The sequence below is a fragment of the Condylura cristata genome, unplaced genomic scaffold (assembly GCF_000260355.1).
Source record: "Condylura cristata isolate star-nosed mole 26May11 unplaced genomic scaffold, ConCri1.0 scaffold00013, whole genome shotgun sequence".
Lineage (NCBI taxonomy): Eukaryota > Metazoa > Chordata > Mammalia > Eulipotyphla > Talpidae > Condylura > Condylura cristata.
In genome coordinates, this window is record NW_004567114.1 from 20,432,141 (window position 1) to 20,437,648 (window position 5,508).

A 5,508-nucleotide genomic window follows, 5' to 3' on the forward strand; every position below is an offset into this window, starting at 1 on the left:
CGGGTTGCATCAGCCCCGGCTATATAGCGGCCCCTGGGCGGCGGGGAGGGGTCGGGAATGCGGAACCGTTCGAGCTGCCAGCTCCCGACGTCAGAGGGGGACGGAGAGGAAGGGAAGGAGGGGACAGGGAGGAGGGGTGTGGATCCGGCGCGCTCACACCCACTGACCTTCACCTCCCCCGCCGCCTTTCGCGCCCTCCTCCCGCGGCTCCTCGCGCCCCGCGCCCCGCAGGGGCAGCTCGGACCCCGAGGCGCCGGCGCGGGCTCCATCGCGCGCCCGGGTTCTCCCACCCGGCGGCTCAGCGGCGCGCGAGAAAGCAGGACGCGGCGAGCGGTTATGTAAGCGCATCCCCCGCGCGCACCACCGCGCGGCTTCCACTCGCGAGACAGAAGCCGCCGCTCTGGGAGAGAGAAACGGGCAGGCGCGGCGGCCGGAGTCCGCAGCCCCTGGAAGCCTGCGTAAACCGGTGGTGAACCATCCTCCTCGGTCCTGCGCGCTTTTCCCGGAACCGAGCGAGGTTTCCAGCAATTTCGTCCATGGACGCTCCACGACTGAGTGAGGAGTGATCATTTGTCGCGGAGAAGGATGGGGCAGAGGGTTAAGACATTTGGGTGCCTCCACTCCCACCCATTAACCCACCCTGCCACCTTGCGCCCTTAAGCCCTAGGTCCCCGGGAGGGGCCTGAGCTCGCCTGGGGCTGCTGCCTGAGCGCTCCAGTGTCTCGGCTCGCACAGTTCCCACCCTGGGCTCCTTACCCAATCCGGCCGCCTCGTCCTTTCACTGGTGGGCACGCCTGTGAGCAGACCCAGCTCTCCAGCTGACCCCACATGGCCTTCCTCCCCATGCCAATGCCCATTGCCAGGCCTGCGCCCACCTCTGCCCTGCTAGAGCAGTAGAGGCTGAGAGGGAACTAGGACATGGGCCCCCACCAGGCCCTCCTGTAGGTAAAGACAGAATCCTCAGAGAGAGGTGTGGCACCTGACACCATGCCTACCCGGGCCCCCCAGGGCTCAGCCAGCCCCCTACCTTTCTGCCTGAGCCAGCTAGAAGTGACAGTGTTTATATTTAGTGACCTTCAGCCTCCTTCTCAGAGTGATGTCAGGTCATCACACAGAGAAGAAAGGAAGTGAAAGAAAAAGTTGGTGCCTTCTTGGAGTGCATCAGAGCGAAAGGAACTGTAAGGCTTGAGACAGATGGGAGCCCAAGAAGCATCTACTCTTCATGAGAAACCAGTGAGGTTTTATTCTCCTTATGTCCTCAGTGCAGTGACACGTCTCTAGATAAGAGGATTTGTCGAGAACTTACAGGAGGAAAAGACGGATCAAATCCCAGTGACCTTGCCTGACCATTTCCACCTGCATGCTAGCTACCTGCCCCTCAAAACAAAGAAGTGAAAAAAGAAAGTAAAGTCCTAAAAGAACAGACAGTGGAAAATGAGTTGTCATTTGATAGTGTTGTGGAAGGACATGACTAGCTATACATTTACTGCAGTGTAAAGATCAAAGCTAGTTTCTGAGAAACTGCCTCATGATGGTCCCCGTGAGACTGAGCTTTGCAAGTTTATATGGAAGAAAACACTGAATGGGGGCAAGCTCACTTTCTGTGTTTTCATCTGGGACTTCCAAAACACTAAACTTATCTCTGTGTAGGGACTAATATTTAGTGTGCGAGCTTAGCACATGCTTCTCCAGGTCTGCTTTGGGTGTAGCTGGACCACCAGCAGTTTTACAGGGTCTCTTGCTTCCCCCCTTAAACTAAATACCTTATAGTGGAGGTCCCCCAAAATAATTTGAAGGTGCCTACGTCTTAACATAATATACATTAGGCCCCTTCCACTGATAAGGATATGTTCCAATTTTATACAGAATACTGTACAAACACAGCTCCAGAAATTGATTATTAAGACTGTCCCGTTCTTGCAAACTATGTAGAAGTGATCAGTGATTTTGAGGACCTTAGAGGGAGCCTATGATTTCATAAAGACTTCAAAATTCAAAAATCTAGGCCCTCCCCGGTGGTGCAATGGGTTACGACGCAAAACTGCAAGCTGGCTGCAGCCACTTCAGTGCGAGTTCGATCCCCACCCCAGAGGTGACCCACATGGCGCAGCAGACCTCCCCTGACCCTCCCACTGCTCCCCTCAGCAGTGTACTTCGTCAGTATGCCTGTTCTGCTCCCCACTCTGTCTCTGGTGAATCCTCGCACCCCCCTGCACCTCTGACTTGTACCCCAGTTCTGTATGAACAAATAAATCTTTTTTTAAAAAATAAATCAACAATCTAAAGCTTTCCCCCCTCTGAATCATTCTGTTATTTCTGAACAGAGGGGTAACAAACTTTGCCAGAGTCGCTCAAAACACTGCTGCTTAGACAAGAGCTTTGTTGATGTTTATGCCTCATGGAATAAAAAGCCTCATTCCAGGAGGCTCTTCCTTGGAGCCTCCACTAAAACTACTTTTGAACTTCCATTTTTCCAACTTTGAACTTCAACTTTTAATATGGGCCAAGTCAGGTGAGACTTGCTATAACTGATGGAGTGTCAATGAAAATACCACTCAGATTTAAAGCTTAATTGTACACTCTTGTGTCATTCCCTGTGTATCTGTCTTATTTTGATAGCAAGGGTCAGTGACACATGCCATAGGAAAGAGTCTTAAGACTGAGCAGCAGAGTCCCTGGGTTCAGGCCCTGTGACCTCGGTCACTGGATGTCCCCCTTCCTCCCACCAGCTGATGCACCTAAAACACAGGGTTATTGTGAGGGCTAGTGAGATAAAGTTAACATAGGACAGGGTAAAAAATGTTGTTAAAGATTTGTCTATACATACAGAACTAGAGTACAGGCCAGAGGTGCAGGGGATGAGAGGATTCACCAGAGACATAGTGGGGAGCAGAACAGGCAGATCGACGAAGTACACTGCTGAAGGGAGCAGTGGGTGAGACAGGAGAGGTCTGCCACGCCATGTGGGTCACCTCCAGGGCAGGGATCGAACTCAGCACTGACGGGCTATGCCTCGCTTGCAGTGCTGTGCTGTAACCCCTTGCACCACCAGGGAGAGCCCTGAGTAAAATTAAAAGATGCTCATTATTGTCATTTTTATTGTCCACAGGACCTACACTACACGTCGTTACATGCGTATTTGTTGAATGCCATCTAAAGAATAAAACCAAAATGGAAATAAAATTACCTGGACTCTTAGCTCTGCAAAGCCATCTCTCTTTCAACCCTCTGGGCTGCCGTCTCTTACCATAAATCCTCCTCCTTCTGGACTCACACCTCTGACTCCTCAGAGAGCTCCTCAGGGAACTCCAGCTCCATCAGACTCTTAGAAGGATTGCTGTGCCACTGTTAGGGAAAAAAGAGCATTCCATGGGAAGGTGCAACTCCTGCGGTCTACTCAGCAAGCTCAGCCGCACACTTCCTTGCCCCCAGGTTGGCTCCAGGTCACCTTCAGAGCTCCCCAGGTATTTGGGGCGTGATGCTTCTATGGGCCTTAGAGTTATCAGTCGCCGCTTGGCTGGCGTCCTGTGCAGAGAGCACAGTGGCAGCTTGCCCATCCATCTTCCCCTGGACCATGTGGCCACCGGGCATCCATGCACATGGCCTGTAGCTGCCTGGAGCTGCTCTCACTCCTGCTGTTCACACCCAGCCCCTGAGTGATCCCCCAAGCCATGTTTGTCGCCAGGCTCCTAGCTCTCAGGAACCTAGGATCTCCTTATTCCTTTAAATGCAGGGAGCCTGGGGGTTATTTCATATACCATGATCACCAGCCTGCTGTTTTTTATGGGAGAGGACTTATGGAAGCTGCAACAGCAGATATTAGTTTGATATTAATATTTGCAGATATTAATACCCAGTCACTAGACTGGCTGAACTCTGTCTACAAAGCAGGACACAGCAACAGATTCTTGACATAAAACCCAGGAACCTCCTAGTTGTCCTGTGTGACTGATGGCAGAGGTAGTCTGAGGTCATAGGTTCTTTGCATGGAGGGGCTGTTGCTCACAGCAGCTGGTTTCCTTGGGGCTCTTCCACTGCTGCTGGTGTTGTAGGTGAAGAGGGAGGTCCCAGGGTTGTGCTGGGGGCTGGGTTGGATCTGGTAGTCCTCACCCTAAGTTGGCTTGGAGACAGACTGACAGACCCTGAAATTCTATTCCTGGCCTTTGGCCCTAACTCCTCAGCCTCAATAAACCCAGAGTGGGGAGAAGGGTTCACCTGACACAGACAGCTTCTTTTCAGAGCTCTTCAGCTGAAACTGGCAGTCTGGGGCTGTCGGGGTCAGCAGAAGGGGAGGAAATCACCCAGGTGGCACGGCCTCCACCTTGTATTTCTTGGAACTTAATATAAGATAAGTTGCCCTAACCTCATCAAACTTCCTCTCTGCCACAGAACTGTGTATTTGGTCTCGTTTGGATCCCATCTTTATCATCATGTCTGTCACTTGGGGGTCCTTGGCATGGGGTGACTCAGGAAAAAAGGCTCATGAGTTCTTTTTCATGTTTACCCATGGATGGCCTAGATTTCTTCTAACTTCCCCCTATTTCACTGGTTAAGGGTCATTGGTTTTTCAACAGATTTTTGTATTCAAGTGATGAGAAGAGGATGTGGGGCCATCTGCTCAGTCCACTCTTTCTCAGCTTTGAGGTCTTCTCCCTCTATGGTGTTCAGGACAACCCCCCACTCCAGCATCTGCTGTGGGGCCACTATACCCTTGATGTAAGAGGAGTTCTCCATCAGCATAAAGAAGCTGCCAAAATAGGCACTCAGTTTGGCGTTGTTACACTTAGATCTCAGTCTAGGAGCTTTCTATTCTGTGAGGATCAGTGAGGAAGTTCTCTAGTTTCAGGTCCCGATGTACTATCCCTTTTTGCTGACAGTAACTCACAGCTGATAGCATTTGTTCAAACTAGCTGCAGGCCTCTCTCTGTGAGACAACTGTGGTCCCCAAAGTGTAAGTCTCCGCCTCTCACATCCTCCATGATGAGTAGCAAAGCTTCCTCTGTGTCAGTCACCTGAAGAACCACACCATGTGCGAGTGGCTCTTGAAGCTGTGGACTTCTCAGACAGAGGCAAGCTTACCAGAGCTCTGTATCTTCTTGATAATCTTTATGGCCACCTCTGTCCAGGTTAGGACGTGCCAAGGCCAGCTGTACCTTAGTAAAGGCTTCCTCACCAAGGGTCCTGAGGATTTTCCAACGTCTGATCTGAATCTGATCAACAGAGGTAGCCACAGTGCCTTGGAGCATGGTGACCTCCCTACTGCACTGTTGACCATGTTAACTATGCTTTTATGCTGATAGCACTAACCATGCTAAGTAAATGCTCACGACGCCAACTAGTATATCAACAATCCTAATTACACTAACAGTACCAACAATACAGAAAAAAATATTTAAGGAGAATAAGAACAAAGTAAGGAAAAGTTGAGAAAAATCACAAAGAAAATAAAGAGAAAATAGGGGAAGATAAGGGGAAACCAAAGAGAAGGGGAAAATAAGAAAAGTCACA

At 50.7% G+C, this 5,508-nt stretch overlaps 1 protein-coding gene across 1 annotated transcript in view; it reads right to left on the reverse strand.

Annotated features, from left to right (window-relative positions):
• JDP2 (Jun dimerization protein 2) overlaps nucleotides 1–185 on the reverse strand; it is a 37,437-nt gene extending 37,252 nt beyond the window's left edge. The window contains exon 1 of the mRNA XM_004681680.2: nucleotides 168–185. The gene's annotated coding sequence lies outside the window, so the exon portion shown is untranslated. The remainder of the gene's footprint in view (nucleotides 1–167) is intronic.
• Nucleotides 186–5,508: the final 5,323 nt, after the last annotated feature.